The 20,314-nt window shown below is 40.3% G+C and overlaps 1 long non-coding RNA gene across 3 annotated transcripts in view; it reads right to left on the bottom strand.

Moving 5' to 3' along the window:
• LOC125632035 (uncharacterized) overlaps positions 1–20,314 on the bottom strand; it is a 128,853-nt gene that overhangs the window by 82,490 nt on the left and 26,049 nt on the right. For all 3 annotated transcript variants that reach the window (XR_012667064.1, XR_012667065.1, XR_007355149.2), the window contains exons 2-3: positions 19,981–20,095; positions 7,252–7,364 (exon numbers count right to left, since the gene is read on the bottom strand). This is a non-coding gene — a long non-coding RNA (uncharacterized LOC125632035). The remainder of the gene's footprint in view (positions 1–7,251; positions 7,365–19,980; positions 20,096–20,314) is intronic.

Raw genomic sequence — 20,314 nt, 5'->3', positions numbered from 1 at the left:
ATTTATTATTAACATTCTAATGAGACTACTCCAGGGAAAACTTTGTATGATGTTTTATTTGTCTCAAGTCAAACACAGCAGTAAGATTTTTTGTTTTTGTTTCAGTGATTGAATTCAATATATTCTGTACTATTTTATCTCCACAAAGGAGCCCTATGGGCATTAAAACGTTATCAGCTATAGTCACGTAAGGGGAGATGTAGTTGACTAGCTTCTAAAAGAAAAAAGAATTAATTTTCATGCCCAGGGAACACCATACTGAGTTTTGCTAAATACCTATAACTATGTTTAATTATGTTGCTGCTTGTATCTTACTAAATGTTTTCAATAAAGAAATAAAAAAAAATATTTTAGGATCAAGGGAAAGTATGCAGCTGCAAAGGACAAATGGAGTACATAAAAATCAGCAAGCCACTCACTTCCCTCCCACATACACAGACATAAATTAGGAGGAGCAGCTCCACTGCAATAAGTAGAGTTACACTGACATAAAATTGATGTAACTGAGATAAGAATCCTGCTTTAGAACTTGTACCTGAATGTGCCCAACTCTGAGATGGTTTGATCTGTTGTTACAGTTTGGATGAATCTTATAGATTGGCCTGAACCAGAATTTGGATTGGATCCAGAGTTCGACAGAATGCAATAGTGTGGTTCAGACCCATCTCTATTATGCTTCTGGGAAAACAATATGTTGGCTGCTGGTCATTAGAAACCAAAACAAAACTGTTTTAGTGGTGACACTTATTGAACACTAACTATTCAGGTGTTCTTGCAAGTCTAGCAAATGGTCACAATACTAATCTCCACTGATATCACCATGGGACAAGATGTGTTAACTATAGCAGTTTATCTACTGGTAAATGATGCCATTCATCTTTCTTTAAGGGAATTTTTAGTTTGCAGAAAAGGACTACTTTTTTGACTACCTCAAAAACTAGGCATTCTAATGAATGGTCTTTCATAGTTAATTTTCCTGCCCCGAAGTCTGATAATCCCCTAAGAGACATGCACTCTGGGAAAAAAGGAGTATTACACCAAATGCACATTTGATTCTATGCAATGAGATCGTCTTTCACATGCAGTATTTTTCTTTACATAATCTCTTTGCGCCACATATCCTAATTTCTGTATTACTACAATAAAAACTGACAGCAGGTAAAGTGCTGATACCCTCCCAAGTACCAGCATTAAAGCATTCGACCTTTTCTTCACTTTGGACCAAAAGTATTTTTGATATCTGTGCTATGTTAGGGAAGGAGATATTATTTGTATTCATCTCTTATCTCTCCCTTCAGTTAGCTGTCAGACTATGCAGATAAGGTCTGGGAAGTCTCACAACTGAAAAAATAAAAAAGGAACTTTTTATAGAGCAGCGGTGTATTCCCTTTTTCTCTAATTTACATTGCTGGTTTACTGTTATTTTCAACATTGTCATACACTGTTCAGACAATGAAATGCCCAACTACTGACAGCAACAGCATGAGACTCACTTTTTTCTGTTTGGAAACTGAAGCTAATGCACTCTCTCTCCAATTAGTTGGAATCCTTATTTTCAGTATTCTTCCTGCCCTATTTAATCATCAGATACCTCATTCTCACAAAACATTTTCTCATATTAGCCAAGATTTGGATGAACTGGTTGTCTTTCTATTTCCTTTCATGCTGACTAGATATCTTATTCACTTCCTTTCACTTTTATTTTCTTGAAGTTACAATTCCTTTAAAAGGACATTTTTTTTAATTTGAAAGCTTTACACAGCTCTGTCAGTCTATAGGGATGTATTGCTAGTTAATTCCCCTTATCTTCTAGGGAAACATATCACTGAGTTTTCTTTTTCTTGTTGTTTGTCTCTTACTTACAACTGCATACAATTTCTCTTTTCCTTCCCTGTTATAGGAACTGTGTTTTGCTCTTGGTAATGCGTTCCATTGCATTTATTGTATTTACAACTATTATTGTATTTTTGGGAGAGTATCTTTAAAGCTCATCTTTCCTCAAATGAAAGTCCTTGACTTGAAAGTCCTTGACGCTTTAATTCTAGTTTCTTCCTATTAGTGCTAGCCTGTGCAACCTTTACTTACGTTGGTCACTGGCTCTCATGACTACTTGTGTAAATGTCCACCAACCTGAATAAGGACAGTACAATACAAAACATGATATTGCTTCTGGATTCTGGCTTTTCAGTCTGCTATCACTTTGTGCTAATTTCTCAGCTGGGGCATTGTTGTGATCTATCATTCTTTAGAGTTCAACATTGATATATATGTGCCTCCATTTGATTAGGCTACATACAAGCAAACAGCATGGAGTGGAACCAGTATATCAGGATACAAGAAAACCAAACTGACACACAAGTAGGCAGTCTTGAGTGCACAGAGTATGGATGCTTTGTAATGTGTTAATTCCCAAGTCAAATATATCAAGAGGAGGTGGTAAGCATGTGAAAAGTATTAGTCTTAACCAGCTAAGAATCCCCACACAACAAGGAAAGATCCAGTGATGAACAATTAAAATCAATGGGAGTTTTGTTGTTGACTTCTATGGGGACAGCATGAAACACCCAGATTGTTAATCCACACATGTTGAAAGGTACTAACAAAGAGCCACTTTGGAGAGAGCATGAGGACTATTTTAAAACAAACAAACAAATAAAAAACCCCAACTTTTTCCTGATCTGTCATTGCACATTGCATACAGCTTGTTTCCAAATTCCTGTCTATCTTTTCTAGCACTGCAGTTCAGCAAAACACTGAGCCAAAAGCTTAACTTTAAGCATGTGCTTAAATATTTCACTGAATTAAAGCCCAAGATGTGGAGCTAATCATAAGTTCTACAAAATTGTAATGTACAGTGAAACAACCCGTACATTAAAATTAACATGCAAGTGTGTGGCCGTACAAAACACAAGAGGAACTAATAGAAGTTCATGATTAAGAATAACCAACTGGAGCAGATGAACCATCAACAAAGATGCCGGAGATCCTGGTTTTCATGCAAACGTCTTTAAAAAATATATATATATCCTCAAGAAAAGTAACATTTTTCTACATTTTAATACTAAGTGAAATATTAATGTTCCCACCTTTAAGATGTGGGTATATGCAGAGTGACCAGTTTTCATTCATAACAGTTATGTATACTTCTGGTTCATTACATTAAAAAACAAACAAACAAACAAACAAAAAAAACCCCTTCATCCCGTCACCAGTCACACTATTCAAAATATGTATGAATTATATATTGTTGTGGACAAATATTTGTATTGTTTGTTTATATAATAAAACTTTCATTACAGAACAATTGCTTGTGCCAGAAATGACAAGCTTCAAGATATTTTTTTACTGAAAGAGGTGAGATAAAAGAGACACACCATGGACTTTGTAGTTCTCTTTAACTGAAAAGGGATATGCCTTTGTTAGACTCTGATCCTGCACTGGGAAACAGCTGGGCAGATCCCTGTGGATTCCTAATAGGTCAAGAGTCCATCTATACATTTCTCAGTAGAGGACTCAAGATTTTAAGGCTCAAAGAGGTCATTATGATAATCTACTTTGGCCTTCTGCATAACCTGAAAGCCATGACTTGCAATTCTGTACACAATAAAGGGGAAAAAAAGTCATGGCCAGGCAACTGTCAGGGTTACATCGACTTGGCCTCAATTCATCAAAATGCAGATAAAATAAAACAAAGGTTTGTTTTTGTTTTTTGTTTGTTTTCCCTATTTAAGATAAAATGTTCAGCTTCTCTCTTTTATCTTGTAGGTAGGTAGGTAGCGTGGCCGAGCAGTCTAAGGCACTGTATTAAGGCTCCAGTCTCTTCGGGGGCGTGGGTTCGAATCCCCCCGCTGCCACTACACTTTTGGGGGAAGGGATAGCTCAGTGGTTTGAGTATTGGCCTGCTAAACCCAGGGTTGTGAGTTCAATCCTTGAGGGGGCCATTTGGGGCAAAAATTGGGGATTGGTCCTGCTTTGAGCAGGGGGTTGGACTAGATAACCTTCTGAGGTCCCTTCCAACCCTGATATTCTATGATCTTCACGTTCATATTTATGCACTGAATGGTATTATATATATGCAGTACACGATACTGATAAATATAAGATCAGAAAAGTCAGCTCCATTAAAGATCTATTAAACTGATAAAATGTAAAATGAAAAGTTTCTCCTAATAGATATATTTACTCTTTCACTATCTTGATCCTTTCAGATGCTCAGTCAAGACTGAGATTTCATTTACATAGCTCCTGTAATTGATTACATAAAATATGATCAGTAATGATGCTACTATGGCAGACAGAGCAACTTCCTGCAATATCTTTGGGACATTATATTGGGCCACGATTGCTGCATGACAGTTGTCTTTCCTTTCTTTTCTGGCATTGCTGCAACCAGGGCAAGGAGATTTTCCTCAAAAGTGGATGTTTCCTCTCAGACAAGTCTTCACCAGTTATCCCTATTCTGGGCTGCTGTCTCTGAGTGTGAGGTATCAATGCCACATCTCTTGATGTTTATCTTGAGGGTGTCTTTGAAACACCTCTTTTGGTCTCCCCATTTCCTTTCTCCTTTGGTGAGTTGGGTGTACAGCAGTTGTTTTGGTAAGCGTAGATCAGGCATGCACACACAGTTCCTGCTCCACCTCAGCTGGTGCTGGATAATCAGGGCCTCAGCACTGAAGATGTTGGACTCTGTGAGGACATCGACATTAGTGCAACAAGCTTCCCACTTTATGTTGAGGATCTTCCAAAGAAAGTGCTGCTGCTGGCATTCCAGATTTTTCAGGTGTTTTCTATAGGTCACCCAGCACTTCGTTGTAGACACTATCTATGCCAATGGGAGGAGTTCTTCCATTGGCAAAGGTAGTCCCCCTCTTCTTCTATCAACCCAGTGCTGTCTACAAAAGGATTTAGGTTGGCTTAACTTGTTCCTCAGAGGTGTGGATTTTTCACAACCCTGAGCAACATAGTTACACTGACCTAATTTTCTAGTGTAGACCAGGCCTAGCTCGGATCGAACTGGCAGGCTAAAAATCAAAGTGTAGCCGAGGCAGAGCGAGTGGAGGAGGGGCTAACTGCCCCGAGTATATGCCTACAATCCTGGGCAGGCTCACACCATCATAGCAACATTTCCATATGTGTCATGTTAGCTCAATGAGATTGAGAATGGTTACGTTAACTCAAACTGGAAATTACACCTCCAGCTCTAGTCTAAAAATACCCTAATAAGGACATTTGGCCATTGCTTTAGCTAGTCTGTGTATAATAGAAAGAAATTGAGCAAAGGAAAATGCAAACTGTATCATCACATTTTTTTAAAGATTAAAGTCTATTAATCTGGGTAAAAGTTTTCCTTGGGAACACCACTGCAACCTACAGGAAGTGGCAGAAGCCCCACAGTTTGAATCATTTGAAGCTGGAGCATACAAAACACCTAGCAATATCCTACTGGGAACAATCCTGCATTGGCAAAGAGTTGCACTAGATGACCTGGGAGGTTTCTTCCCCACCTCTAAACTCTTTGACTCCATGAATAAACATGAAGCTAATCAGAATAGGTATAGTGTTTATCTAAGCAATATCATTTAGCTAACTGGAGCACAGGAGGCTAAAGAGCTCTTAGACTGCTGATTAAAAAAGATCAGGGCTTTGAGCTAGGCTTTGGAGTTTTAATTTGGAGACCTTGATATGTATTTATATTGTAATACCCTGCTTATAACCTTGGGTGCTTAAAATAGACACCCTTAGGCTATAATTCATAACTTCTGTTGGGTATGTGATTTGGAAAGACTAAGCCCTTTATTCAGCAAAGCATTTAAGGTTACAGTTAACTGCAGGCACTTGTTGAAGTGCTTTTTTGAACCAAGGCTTAAAGCAAGAGAGAGAAAAAAATCACAGATAGCAGAAATAAATAAAATGCAAACTGAGTGCATGTGGTTAATTCCCGAGAGGTACCAATTGGGCTATTTTACAGGGTTTCCCCCCCCCCTTTTATTCATAGCTGGCCAAACCTTTCTTTGCAAAGATATTTCAATCTATGGATTGAGATCAATTTACCATTTTCTTCAGCTTTCTCTTTGACCATTCCTAATTCATCGTCTGTGATAGGTGACCTAAGTCCAACGTTTTGGTTCTGGTTCCTGATTCAGTTACTCAGGCTGTATAACTAGGGCAAGTAATTTTGTCATGGATAGGGTATGTTATCCTTGTTTACATATGAATGCAGCTATTTGCAGCATAGTCATCCCCTAAACATTGGTTTTAAAACAGTTTTCAGGAGCAAATGAGAGCATACTACTTGGGGAGTATCGTGCTATTCTGGATGAGTACGGGTAGTTACTGGCCCTTGGAAGTTAAGAGATTTCAAGATACTTTGAATTAACAAAATAATTAAAATTGCCTTTGGGGGAGGATGAATAAAATCTTGATGCTATCGAGAGAACTCTACTGTCTGCATCCACTGAAGCCCCCAAATTAATATACAAAACTTACAAAAAGTACTTGTGTGCTGTTACTTTTTTTGTTTAAAAACAAAGAGTGACCCAATTGGCTGAGGGTTCACAAAGTAAAACAAATGATTTACTGTAATGTTATTTAAGTAGCCCATGATTTTCTATTAACTTATCCACCTATATTGCTATTAACTGATCTTTCCAGCTTAACCATGCCATTTGTTTTTGTCCCACTGATCCCCACCATGATGGAGTATACAATCACCACACCGGCCCGGAAGGCCAGTACTGGGCCAGGAAGCTGCACTCCTCCACCCCTGCAGAGCATGCTCCCCCTGGAGAAGGGGTCGAAAAGGGAGCAACCCAGCTCAAAAGAAAGGAGGCTGGGGAGGAGGACAATCCTCTCCTGAAGGCTCCTGCTGAGACTATATGCTGCTCTCAGTTGGGGCTGATGGTTTGGTTCCCTTTTCTATTCTCTTTACCTTATCTGGGAGTGAAAGCAGGGAGAGAAAAGAAGAAGTAGAAAGTGACCCATGGAGGATAACTCCAAGGGCACTTTTGGGGGGCAGATACTGTTGACCCTTCCAGGGCCCTGGGTCAGAGCCCAATGGAGTGGGCAGATCCAGGTTCCCCTACCACTGCCCCCATTAAAGGAGGAACTTGAACCATCTGTATTCCTTACTGCTCCTCTGAGTAAAGGAGGTCCAGGACTGAAGACTGACCCACCAAGGAGGTGGGGCAGGGGGAGAATTAGGTGCATTGACCACTAGGCCACATAACCCACCAAGGACTCTATTACACTCACCTCCTTCAAGATGCCCTCTTCCATCTCTCCATTCCCCTCCTCAGTCACCCCACATCTCTTCTCCCTTCCATATTCTTGCTTTCTCATGTAAGCTTTATCCAATCACCTTATTTCTATGAAAGAAATGGAGAGAGAGAGAAAATAAAGTTAGAACTATAGTTAACAATTTAGCCAACAACGTGCAAGGAAAACTGCCTACAAAACATCCTGCCAAAAAAACCCAATAGGTATCAAAAAGCATATGCAGGCCAGAGAACTTACATAATCTTACCCTCCTGCCAAAGAATTTAGCTGCAGAACATAATCACAGGTCAGAATCTCTATATAATCTAAGAAAGTCCTAAAGATAATTATAAGATCCAAGGAATAGCGATGTTTGAAGACTGGCAAGTCTTTTGGTGGAAAGTTTTGGGGAAAGATAAATGTTTCTTTTCCTTTACTAGGCACATTTTTTTTTAAGATGGAAAAAATATTTAATCAAAAATGATTTTTTCTGCAAAAATGTGTTTAATGCAAGAGTCATTTTTTTCATTTAACTTACTTTTGACACAAAAATTTCAACCAGCTCTACCAAAAAAAGTTAGGAACCACTGCAGTCAACACAAGCGTCAGCCTAACAACGACAACTTAAGTTCCTGATCCTGCAAGCTTCCACACCAGTGGGGCCCCTGCTGCTGCACTGAGTCCCATTGAAGAGATTTTAGCAGAAACATCCCAGCTAATGGGCTTATCCGTCATTGTTAATATAGTGGCAGGTAATGGAGTAGTGGTACTCTTGTTTACTATCATGTTATAAATACAAAGGCCCTGATGACACTACACAGTGCTTCACACTGGTGGTTATCCAAGTACTCTGAAGGTGAATACACATTATATCCATTTTACAGAGGTGGCATTCAGCCACGGGAAGTTAAGTGATTTATCTGAGCTCACTGAGTGACTTGGTGGCAGAATCAGAAGGAAAACCTAATTCCTAGCCCCATACTCAATCCACTACTTCTCAGACACTGTAAAGATACCCTGATGATAATATGGTTTTGTACAAACTCAGTGAGATACACAACAATAAACATGCCTCCACCATCCACTAATGAGTTTGGCTGGGTTGTTCCCAACTAGATTGACAAAAATATGTGGATTTCACAATGTCCCCAGGTGGTCAAGAAATTCACGTTCGTTCAAACCAATAGCAGGAGTCAATTCCATAACTGAGAGCTGTTCACTGAAAATGCCTTTCTCCAGTCTCCAACTACACAAATCTAGGAACTGTGAGAGATCTTGGATCTTGGATGATTTCAGCTATTGCACTTGTGTACAGGAGTGGCACACAAGGAGGAGACACGTAAGGGATAGAAACACAGGCCTCAGAACAGCCATTCAAGAGTGCAGGGTTCTGTTCCTAGGTCTGCCACTGGCTTACTCTGATCTAAGGAATTTACAATTCTCTGCCACAATTTCCTCATCTGTAAACTAAAGACTAAGAAACTAGCACCTTAAGAGCAGAGAAATCAATAGGTAACAGTTTATTATTATTTAAAAATATTACTTTTTTTGTAGAGAAAGTCAGACACACAAAAATGGAAAGGAAAGAAAAATCAGCAAGAATAGTCCTTATGAAGTATAAGTCTTATCTAATCATTTTCTTACATTTTGCTGTGCTGTCATTCCAAATTGGTGGTAGCAGTAGGAGTAGTGAGATGAAGATGCGGGCGGTGTGGGGGGGCAGTTGGTCATTGGAGGTGCAAGTGGAGAAGTGTCTCTTCAGAGTGATCTGACACTCAGATTGAGGGCCTAGTTTTACTTCCTCCATCTCCAGTTTGAGCACTGAGTGCAATTGACTGTGGTCTCTTCTTTATGGTAGACTCAGTAGCAAAAGTAATCTCTTTAGTGTATTCACAGCTGGCATATTTTAAGTACAGAAATATTTAAAAAATAATCAAGAAATATTCAGAAAACAAATGGCAAATTTTGAAAATTGTCCTGAAGAAAACTGATCGCTGAAATCCAATGATCTTGTATAATGTTACCAAGATTGTTCCAGAACACTTACCATTAGTTTTACTTTCATTTTTCAGTGAGTCATTGAGATAAACCAATTATGTGTCATCAAAAGTCAATTCAGCTTCTAATTTACTTAATGAATAAAGCTTGCCAAGTGAACAATAACTATATCAACTCCACTAAACTGCTTCTTTTGAGTCCTTACAAACTAATGGAATCTAATCAATGAACAATTAAAATACCTCAGTTTCAATGATAGATCACAATGGAACCCCACTGCAGTTACATTCATATTTATTTTGGTATTTTTAACTATTATCAGCATGAGGTCTCGTTATCTCTGATAAGGGCACATAAGCATCTGCAATTCAAAGAACTGATTTGCATATAAGATTTTTTTTTTTACTTGAATTACAAATCAGTATCCCGGTGTAGTATCAATACATGAACATTTTAAATGCATGAATCCCAGGTATAAGTAAGAATTCTTACTTAAGACAATGGCATTTTTCATTGTTTACAGTAATTTATCACCATTCACACTGCTTGATTGTCACAATCTGTTCTTATTGATTTGTATGCTCTATCAGTCTGCTGTAGCTGTCTGTCATATGTTTTTTCATTCAGAACATATAACAGGAAAAGCTTGTTCTGACAGTCAACTGGATGGCTTCATAGCCGTAGCACAGCATGAAACATAGGACACTAAAGGTTTTTAATTGGCCTCATGCCTGAATCCAAAATCTGATTAACTCTGGAAGGGTGATAATGGTCATTTGTTACACCAGTGTCGGCATATAACAACATTCACATTGGCCTCAGAACTTCATGGAGTACCATATTCAGAGACATCTGACATACAGAAAGGAGGTTGTTTTGCCCTCAAGGAATATCACAATTTATCGTACATTTGATTTATCACCTGTTCCTGCAGGAAAGATACATTCTTACTATGGTGAGTATTCTCCCATGACCTCTTTCCCCTTTCCCATTACTCCAGATATGATGGCAAAAGTTAACAAAGGACCATTGAGAACAGTACCATCTAATTCCCTACTCTGCTGGTTTTCCCTACAGTCAGTCTGAGTCAATCTAATTATCTTCTTGGGCTTCCCTGTTGACCACATGCAAGAGAACCAGAAGGATTTGCTGATGATCACATTTGATCTTCTGGGAATTCTTGTCAAATACAGAAGACTTGATTTTCAATTACACTGAGACCTCTTTGCACCACTTTACAGTGTAATGGAAGTGTAATGGGTCCTTAAGGCAAGGGGTCAATATATTGTTGTTTTCAAGACCTACCCACTGCACTGGATTCCATTTTCCCTGGGAGCTCAGTGCACTGAGCCAACACCCTATTAAACCAATGAAGACCGGATAAGATTCCTGTAGCACCAATTGGCTTATTTCTACTGTTGTATCAAAATTTCAATATCATCCTTTTAGGATATAAATCTTATGGTAAATAATTTAGCCTGAACTGAAAACTCTCTGTAGGATCAGGAATCTGACTGCAGATACCTGTATGACAGATCCTGTAAGATCTGGTGTGAGGAGGATTGATTCCAAGCCTGTGACAGTTATACAGGAAGTGTGCCAGTATGGGGCCCACTTCTCCAGAGGGGTTTCTACAGCAAAGTGTGAGGGGTATTAGTGTTATCTGTTAGCTAGTGGTCTGGTGACAAGCATTTCACTAAGTGTTCCAGGAGGCAGACTTGTTTACGTGTCTATATAGTGAAAATACATAGTAGAGGGGGTATGCCTACATTTCTGGTGCAAGCTTAACATGGTTGCATTATTCCAGAGGCCACAAACAAATTTGGTAGCTGTTGCAAAATGAGCATCAATAAAGCCCATATTCTATACCATCATGTACTCTGCACATGCCACATCCATTACAGAAGCTATTTTGCAACTAGCAGGAAGATTGGTCCTGTGGATAAGGCACTGGATTGGGACTCCAGAGACCTGTGTTCATCTTTTGGTTCTGATTCATATTCATGCATGACCGCAGGCATGTCATAACACATATATGACTCAGCTGCCCATCTGAAAAACGAAATATACTTCCTTTCTCCCACCCTTTGCCTTGTCTATAGTGAAATTTTACAATTTAAACAAAGCTCCTATCTGTAGCTCTGCAGGGCTAGGAGATATAAATCCATGGCCTCTTAAATAGGTTACATATAACAAAGTTGACCCACTATCTGAACCTTGCTTTGCTTCTGGACCTTAGGAAGATACTTAAATTCAATCAGGGTGGATGTAGTCCACTTCCAAAGGTGTTAATTTGGGCTTGAATAGGGACTGGGAGTGGCTGGCTCAATACAGAAGCAGCTTTGCCTCTCCTGGAATTGACACCTCCTCATCTATTATTGGGAGTGGACTACATCCACCCTGATCAAATTGGCCCTGTCAGCACTGGTTCTCCACTTGTGAGGTAACTCCCTTCTCTTCATGTGCCAGTATATTTACGTCTGCATCTGTAATTTTCACTCCATGCATCTGAAGAAGTGAGGTTTTTACCCACGAAAGCTTATGCTCAAATAAATCTGTTAATCTTTAAGATGCCACTGGACTCCTTGCTGTTTTTGTGGATACAGACTAACACGGCTACCGCCCTAATAATTAATGAGTTTTCTATTAGAGTGCACAACATTTAAGACCACCAATGATTAGGTCCCCACAGCTCAAAGTGCTAGTAGACAAGTCTTGTTCCCCACCAAGCTTTCTACCCCTCCTGGGGGGCTCACTGGGCACACTAAATCACATTATGTAATAGTGATGCCAGCTTAAAGTCTCTGTCTATATTACAGCTAGATTTTATTTTCCTTCCTTTCTGGAAAATGGTTGTCTCATCAAGTTCTTGAACGTGGCACACAACAAGGAGGTAGCAGCAAATCTAACATTTGAAAAATCTCAGTTATTAGATATTACAGTCCATTCTGACCCGCTTAAAACAGTTAACTCTGGCACTGTACAGAATATGCTTCACTATCTTTCACCCCCAAAATGAAGGTGTTATCTTTGTTATGGCATTAAAGTCAAGTTTCGAATATTGAGCTAATACTTTGACTAGCCTAATTTTGAATTGCAAGATATTTCCCACTGTGCCTTGACATATCAATACTGTGGCTTAGATCTGTGGTTCTCAGGACAAATTTTTAGGTGGCCTCAGTGTGGGGTCACCAACTCTTGCTGGTGGCCGCTCTCACGCTTTTTCCTAAAATACTTAATTAGCTTCAGGAAAATCAAATAGTTATGGACATATACATTTCTAAATAATTTTAATTTATTGCTAGTTAGTAAGTCTGTTGTGAAAAGTGATATTAACAAACATACAAATATTACTTTTCACAGCAGTCCTGGCAAGCATGGAGACAAATTAAGCCCTGGACGTGGGGGTCGGGGAAGGCAGTAGGTGCCAGGGACAATGGGGGTGGGTGGGTGGGGGACCAAGGAGGGAGCAGGGAGCTGGAGCCTGAAGCCCCATAGCCAGAGCACAAAGCCCCATGGCAAGGAGACGGGGCCTGGGGCTGGATCCTGAAGGCATGCAACTGGAGCCTGGGGCTGGAGCCCCAAGCCCCACAGCCAGAGCCTGCTGCCCTGCCACTCCAGGGCTGAAGCCCAAAGCCTGAGCCCCATTACCCCAGGGAAGGTGGGGAACTCACTGGCTGCCTGCTCCTCCAGCACTGTGCCCCAGGTGAGTCCAGAAGAGGGCAGGGTCCAACTCCTGCTGGTGGCCCCAGCAATCAACACCAAGGCGGTGCATCCAGGAGCAACAGGGAGGGGGAAGGGCCGCTACTTTATTCCCCTCTCCCCCAGTCACAGTCCAGAAGGCTATGGCTGCAAGAAAAGTCCCTGGTGGCTGCACGCGTGGTTGCATTTGAGAAACACTGACTTAAATGTTCTGAGAGTGGCTTTAACATTTCAAATCAGCACAATGATTTTGTTATTGTGATAGGGACTAAAGGCTCCACTCTGAACCAGGGTGGGAAGTAGAGCAACGCTGGGCTAGTAAGGCCCTGTCCCTCAAGGGTGCAAGGTATTTTCTCAGTGAAGGAACAATTTAAAATGACCCTAGTCACCCAGGAGAAGGGGTTGAATGAGCTGCATGTGGCAACAAGAAGCAAAGGTGATGTTGACAGCTGTGCAAGGAGTGGCAACAGCTCTGCAAACTCTGCTCTCATGTCAGAGACTTGGGCTCCCCGGCCATCTTTGGGAGTTGAAAGTCCTGAGAGAGATTGACTAAATGAACTGGACACTGAGAAGAGTCTGCTAAATCTGTCATCCTGCCCCAAACTGAGGAGCTTCAGACTGGTAAGAATTGACCTGCATATAACAATATCGGGTAGCTCAGAAACTGGGCTGGACACGGAGAGACCACTAGGGTCAGGATTGGTAGTGTGGGTGGGTGGAGGTCCCCCTATTTTGCCCCCTTGGGGAACAATCAGAGCACAAGCAGGTGATTGAGGCTGGAGCTGAAGTTCACTCTGGGATGACTAGAGGGGCAAAACCTGCAAGGCCACAAGATGACCATTAAGCCAGCTGCTCACCAGACCTTCCGCCTACAGTTATATATTTTCATATTGCTGTCAGTACTGCACTTCCAAATGAGTAACAGCAATTTTAGTCATATGACAACAAGAAGTCACCTCAAAAATATGAATGGGATTATTTATTATACACAAGCCTTATAATTTAGTATACAACACCTCACCGTACAGCCAACTCATATTATTAATTATCATAAGCAAGTTTTGTTGGAGAACTTTCTCGTATGGTTTAGTGGTTTAGGGAGACTCCTAGAAACCCCTCTTCAAATCCTTGCAGGGTCTTCACAGCCTTTCAACTTTTCATGGTGCTGTAGACAGTGCACAGTTCAGAGTGAGGATCGTTCCTCTGAGGCCTTAAAAGCAGAGTTCATCTTAGCATGCTGTAGACAACAATCTCACGGCACTTTTTCCTGTGTGGTCCTTGGTCAAGGAATCCCCAGCTCCCCTTGCAGTATGCTGATGTTCATTCTAGAAATGGGTTGCAGTATTTTCATGTGTCGTCCCCTTATGTGTTTTTGTAAATTTAGACTTAAAATTGCCCAGGTACATCATTAACATTCAGGCACCCAAATACAATACAAGCAAACAGACTCTTCTGTTACAAACTCCATTTTTAATTTTAACATACATGCTCCATTCAACCTCAGATTTAATATATTAATCTAAACCTTAACATTTAAATTAGCTATACCAATAGACATTGTACATTGTCACAAGTCTAATCTAAAATTATCTGCAGCCTGAGCACGGCTGGTTGTACACTGGAAACATTAAAAAGGCATTTATTATGGTGATGAGCAGTTAGTGTGTGTTTGGGTAGTCTGATGTCTGTATGGAGAAGTACCTGACCTGAAGTAACTGTTGTGGTGCATTTGTTGGTGATTTTCTTTTTTGTTTCATTGACAGCCAGTTGCAATTACCATTTCTATTGCAGTAGTGCCTAAAGGCTTCAGTTAGGTGAGGCCCCCATTTTGCTAGGTAATGCACCTACATATCAGCTGGATAGTTGCAATGGACCAAATGTAAGTTAAGTGATGCATGAATTTCCTTATTTAAAGAACGGTTTGGGTGAGTATTGGTCACTGGATATTGAAAAAGCAAGGACACTTAACACTATTCCATAGGGGAAGCAGAGAGGACATCAGATATAACTGGATTAGGCAAAGCTGTGGTCAAGTTACTTATTTCCACCAATGTAAGGTCTAAAATAGAATCTGACCCATTCATCCACAACCAAAACACGTTACAGCACAGCTGTTATGGCAGAAGTTAGCAGATGGCACTGTAATACAGTCTTATGAGTTCTCCCAATTTGAAAGAAAGCTTTTAGTTCTCAAAGAAACAAGTATATTGTTTATATTGTTAATTTTGTTATGTCAATAGAGAAGCTGTGGCAGACGGAGAAAGTAAAACAGGGAGAAAACTGCTAGTTGGTAGCAGCTTATGGATTGTGGTTGGGATCTCCTCTTGCTTCAAAAGTGGTAGTTCTACTGGCATTTTCTGCCCCTTTTCAAATGGAAGAGGGATTGCTCTTGGCAAACGTCTCTTTAAAGACTCAAATTGTAGCGTTGCTTTTTTCTCAGCTCCAACTGCCCTGAGCGTCTCCCCACTGATCCTTGGATGATGTTTAAAGAGCTGAGGCCCCAGCGCTGAGCTGTAGCAGTCTGCACTGATGACTTGAAATCCACTCATGAAATGACAGAGGGAGTGAGACTTCAGTCTCGAATGCTTCAATGGCCATAGGCAATTCAAAGATCTGTTCTTATATAGGTTTCAGAGTAACAGCCATGTTAGTCTGTATTCGCAAAAAGAAAAGGAGGACTTGTGGCACCTTAAGCTCATGCTCAAATAAATTGGTTAGTCTCTAAGGTGCCACAAGTACTCCTTTTCTTTTTGTTCTTATATAAGCAGCTGTTGCTGTATTCTGGGCCCTTCATCAGGCTCTGTGGGGACATTGTGGTATCAAGCTTGCTACAAAGCTAAAGAGCTATAGAACAACAGTTATACCAACTCTTTGTACAGAAGTGAAATGTGGGCACTGAGGAAGGCTGAAGAACACTGGATTGATGTTCCTGATTCTCACTGTCTGTCAACTACTACATATCCAGTGGCAGGATAAGGTCAGAAATGAGGATATTCAAAGCTGAATCCAGTAACCACCACCATCAGCATTGGTTTGATTTCAGCAGCTTTTCTAAGATGCACTTATTATAAGAATTGAAGACCAACAAATTCCAAAGTGTGTACACCAAGGAATACACTGCACAACTGGCGATCATGTAGGTGTGAAAATCTCTGGTGGCACAACAAGATTTATATTCAATTTGTCCATCACTGGCAATCATGCAACCAGCTTGCCAGAGAGAGAGATCTGAGTGACTCTTGATTTACAAGGAGGTCACATACCTCCTTTAGGATTTGTCTTGATGATAATTGGGACAGATCAGCTTCCCAAGAAACAGGCACCGGTATGTGGGGTGAGTTTTCTGGCACATGTGGATGACAGCATGTGTGTTGTCTGCAATGTCCTCTGTTCCAGGTCAGGTGTATGCAAAAAGTTGTGCTTAGAATATATGCAAACACTCCATCACTGGTCTCTACTGTACTAGCATGCCAACTTGCAAGGCCCCAGCATTTTATTACCAATTGGCAAAGAGGGAACATGGGTGTGAGCATCAGGACACTGAATTCGGCAAATGAGGTGATTATGACACTTATAGGCCAGGTGGCTGCACTTGCCAAGGCTGTAGGCATCAGCTGAGCACTGATAGATTCATAGCTGAAAACCAAACTACTTCACCTGTATGTTAGTATTGCTCCAGATAGTTGTTAGACTCGTAAGGATATGTTCAGTGTTTAGACTCTAAAATGCTTATAAATCACTGCATGCATTAATCTTATTTGTAATGTCTGTCTCCCATGCTATAAAGTTTTGCTTTATAATTGTTTAAAAAATGTCTGCTCCTAACTTCTGAAACCAGAGAGGAATGATTCCACTGCCCATCAAGGATTATCTAAACTAAATGGGCCATTGTGGAACATCATGATGCAAAGACTGGGTTAATGGCCCTTTCACACCCATGAAGGTGCTACATGCAAGAAAGCCTGTCCCATGAGCTTGAACGCTGGAAGAAAGGTATAAAACATAGACAAAAGAAAATGTTCTCTCTTTGCTGTTTGGACTCTCTCAGGGCTGGAGCTTGGAAACAAAAGCAGAGATCCCCAGGCTCAACCTGGTTTAGCTCTAAAAGACATTCAGTGCTCATAGATTACTAAGTCTATCACCTTTTTGAACCACAGACTGTAACTCATTTGTGTAGATATGTTGCCGGTGTTAACCTGTACATAACTCATTTATTTTTCCAAGTTAATATAATCCTTAGATAGTTTACTACAGGATTGGCTATAAGCATCATCTTTGGTTTGAGGTCAAAGGTGCAAAAAGTGATCTTGGGTAAGTGACTGATCTCTTGCGACTGGAAGCAACCTGAATCTTTTGTGATCTTTGGTATATGGCAACCAACTATCACTGAGTCCAACTTGTCTGGGTGGTAAAATAGACTGGAGTGCTCAAGGGGACTGTCTGTGGCTCTATGGTAAGATTGTTACGGTGCTTCAGGAATTCACACTTGTTACTGGGTTGGTGAAATGTATCGAACTTACCACCCATTTTTGACAATCTGCCCTCAGGTTGGCACTCATGGTCATGAACTACTCCAGATAGTGATAATAGCCTTGTGTTGGTACTGTGATGTAATAAAATATAATCTGAGCAGAAGCTCGCATATACACATTCCTGCCTTACATACTAAAAACCTTCAGGTGTCAGCCTCAGAAAAAGACAAATATAAGAAGGGCTAACATGGCAACCTTTCTTAGAAAATCAGTTGCTGTGGAAGCCATCAGAAGGGCAGAAGCCATTAAGTGATAAAATTAATGGATAATTAAAACTATTTAGCGAGTGTCCAGGATATTAGTATTCTCTAGAAATGTCCTGTGTATATTTACTGATTCAAACTACATTTATGTTTTTCTTCATTTCCAGTTTATAATACCCGACTACCTTAGTATAGGGCAAAGATCATTTCCTGGAAATTAATGAGCAGCTGGAGTTAATGGCTCCAAACTATTGAGTGTTCCCAGATTACCATTAGCCTCCAGGAAATGCCCTATACCAAGGTTGTCATGGCTTGATTCAGACTTTAAGTGGTTTTTTTTTTGTGAAAAATTCAAATGTTAAGTCAGTATATATAGCAAATATGACACATACAGAATTATCAAAGCAACACTTCCATATTGCTATCAATAATGGTAATCACATTAAAAGTTCAAGTGACAAGAAATGGAAATAAAATTTGTCTGCATCACCAAATACTGCTATATCAGTCATATGGTGAAACCTAACTTCATATTTTGGTTGATGAACATATGTATAAGATCTTTAAATTCTTTAAAAGTAAAAGAGTGAGGGGACAAATGTCTTTGGTTTCAGAGTCTCACACACTACAGAAGTTTGGGCAGGGGGAGAGTAGGGTATGGTAATGTTGCTTTTAGTGAATGTGTAGGCCTGCTTATAAAATATCACTTTTTAGTGATATAAGAAGCAAAAGCAATTATGGCCTTGTTACTAAATATATAAAAACAGACAGCCTAAATGGGAATGAAGTGAGGGTAAGAGTTCTTTCTTGGCTGTCTGGCAAGTTTTTGTAGACATACGCATTTTCCTATCTTGTTTTAATTTAAGCATTCGCTTAAACATATTAATAAACATTTTAATACTGAGTTATTTTAAATCAAAAACAAACATCAGTATCTCATCAGTCAATTCCATCTGTTCCCAAAGTTTAGAATACTCAGTTCTGCAATGTGCAGAACACTCTGACTCCAATCCAGTAATCCAGCCGCATGAAAAGCAGTCTCATTAAAATCAGTAAGACCACTGATTAGATTGGGGCTGTGGTGGTCAGCACCTTGCAAGATAGAACCCACAAAACACACCAATCTTGATCTAACTGCTGTCTCACTTTTCATAATATGCATAACTATCATGTTTTAATTAGCTACCATTGAGAGCAGACAGAAAAACATGTACTTGGAACAAATTGAAGGTACTTGTGACGGTCACACCTGACTACCGCTTGTCAACAAGTTGTTCCAAAAGCAAGAGACTTCTTTCTCTGCTGACACCATTTCAAGTTTGCTAGGAACCTCTCTCCGTCTTCGACATTCACCTGTGAATTGCAGACTGAACTTTCTTGCTTCATCTATAGTGTAAGGATTCTAGTTACAACCCATGGCTATTTTTCATTTAAAAACCTTTCAGACATTTCCACTGCTATTTAATATACACTTATAAGTAAATCTGAATTCTCTCTACCTGATGCACCTGTCATTGTAATATCCAGATAATGGTTACATAAAGATTCTCATCAAATTTTACTCAAAAATGTGGCCTACATTCTTCACTTCCCTTATCATAGCTGTGAAAAGTCCTGGCAGGGTCTCTTCCGTGGCCATCTTCCAGGAATGCCTTACAGGGTCTTTTATGAGCACGATTGTGTTGCCCCTCACCAACAAAGGCATTGAGATCAAGCTTCTTCTGAACTCAGATGGTAGGGAATGCCACTTCCCTGGGCCCTCTACCATGGGGTCTCTTCCTCCACCCCCTCACAGTGTTGCCCTCTACCTGGGACTATCAGTAGCAATGAAGGAAATTATTTTATTGCAGGGCCATATTTTTTTTTCCAGCCAACATGTCCCAGTGGTCCAGCAGCAGCATGACATAGGGTCAGGAAGAGCTACATTAGGAAACCCAGGGGAGCTTCAGCAGGGTGAAGGTACATGAGTGTGACCTCTCAGCTCTGTGGAGTTAATTGTGGCTGTTTAGAGCTACAATTCAATGTGGCCACTAGGGGGCACACAGCAAGGAGATAAGAGTCTGTGTAAACAGGAAAGAGACAGTTTGCATTCACCTGAACAAGAATGTCCTGGGATTCTTATCTGTACAGTTTTGTTCAAGGAACAAGCTGTTATCAGCAATGCATCGAGCTAGTTCGTTTACCTAGCAGTCTAGAAGAACAAAGCCTACAGTTGGAGCCCTCGGAGAAAAGGTAACTATAAAGGGGACAATCTGCTGGTTACCCAAAAGGAAGGACCTCAGATTGTTTACCTGCTTAGATGAATTTGGTGCCAAGTACAGAGAGAGAATCCATGCTTGGACAGCTGTATGGATCCAGACATCAGGAGAAGCATGTGCTCTTCCTGCTACACAGTGCCTTCATGCTCTGTAAGAAGTCAGTCAAGTGTTAGGATTTTTCACTGCAGTAAAAGCCTCAAATCTTCCCCTCCTTTTGTTTTCAAATGTCAAACAATGAAACATTGATTAAACAGCTGTATCTCTTTGTTTCTGTGGTATTTATGTCACTTATCTCTTTAATATCTGAGTGCCATGTCCACTGGAATTCCATGGTAAACAATACATTGCTTCAGCCATCTCCCAGTGA

This window comes from Caretta caretta, chromosome 2, assembly GCF_965140235.1.
Source record: "Caretta caretta isolate rCarCar2 chromosome 2, rCarCar1.hap1, whole genome shotgun sequence".
Lineage (NCBI taxonomy): Eukaryota > Metazoa > Chordata > Testudines > Cheloniidae > Caretta > Caretta caretta.
Note: the sequence above shows the minus strand (reverse complement) of the source record. Positions and strands in the feature narration are given on the sequence as shown.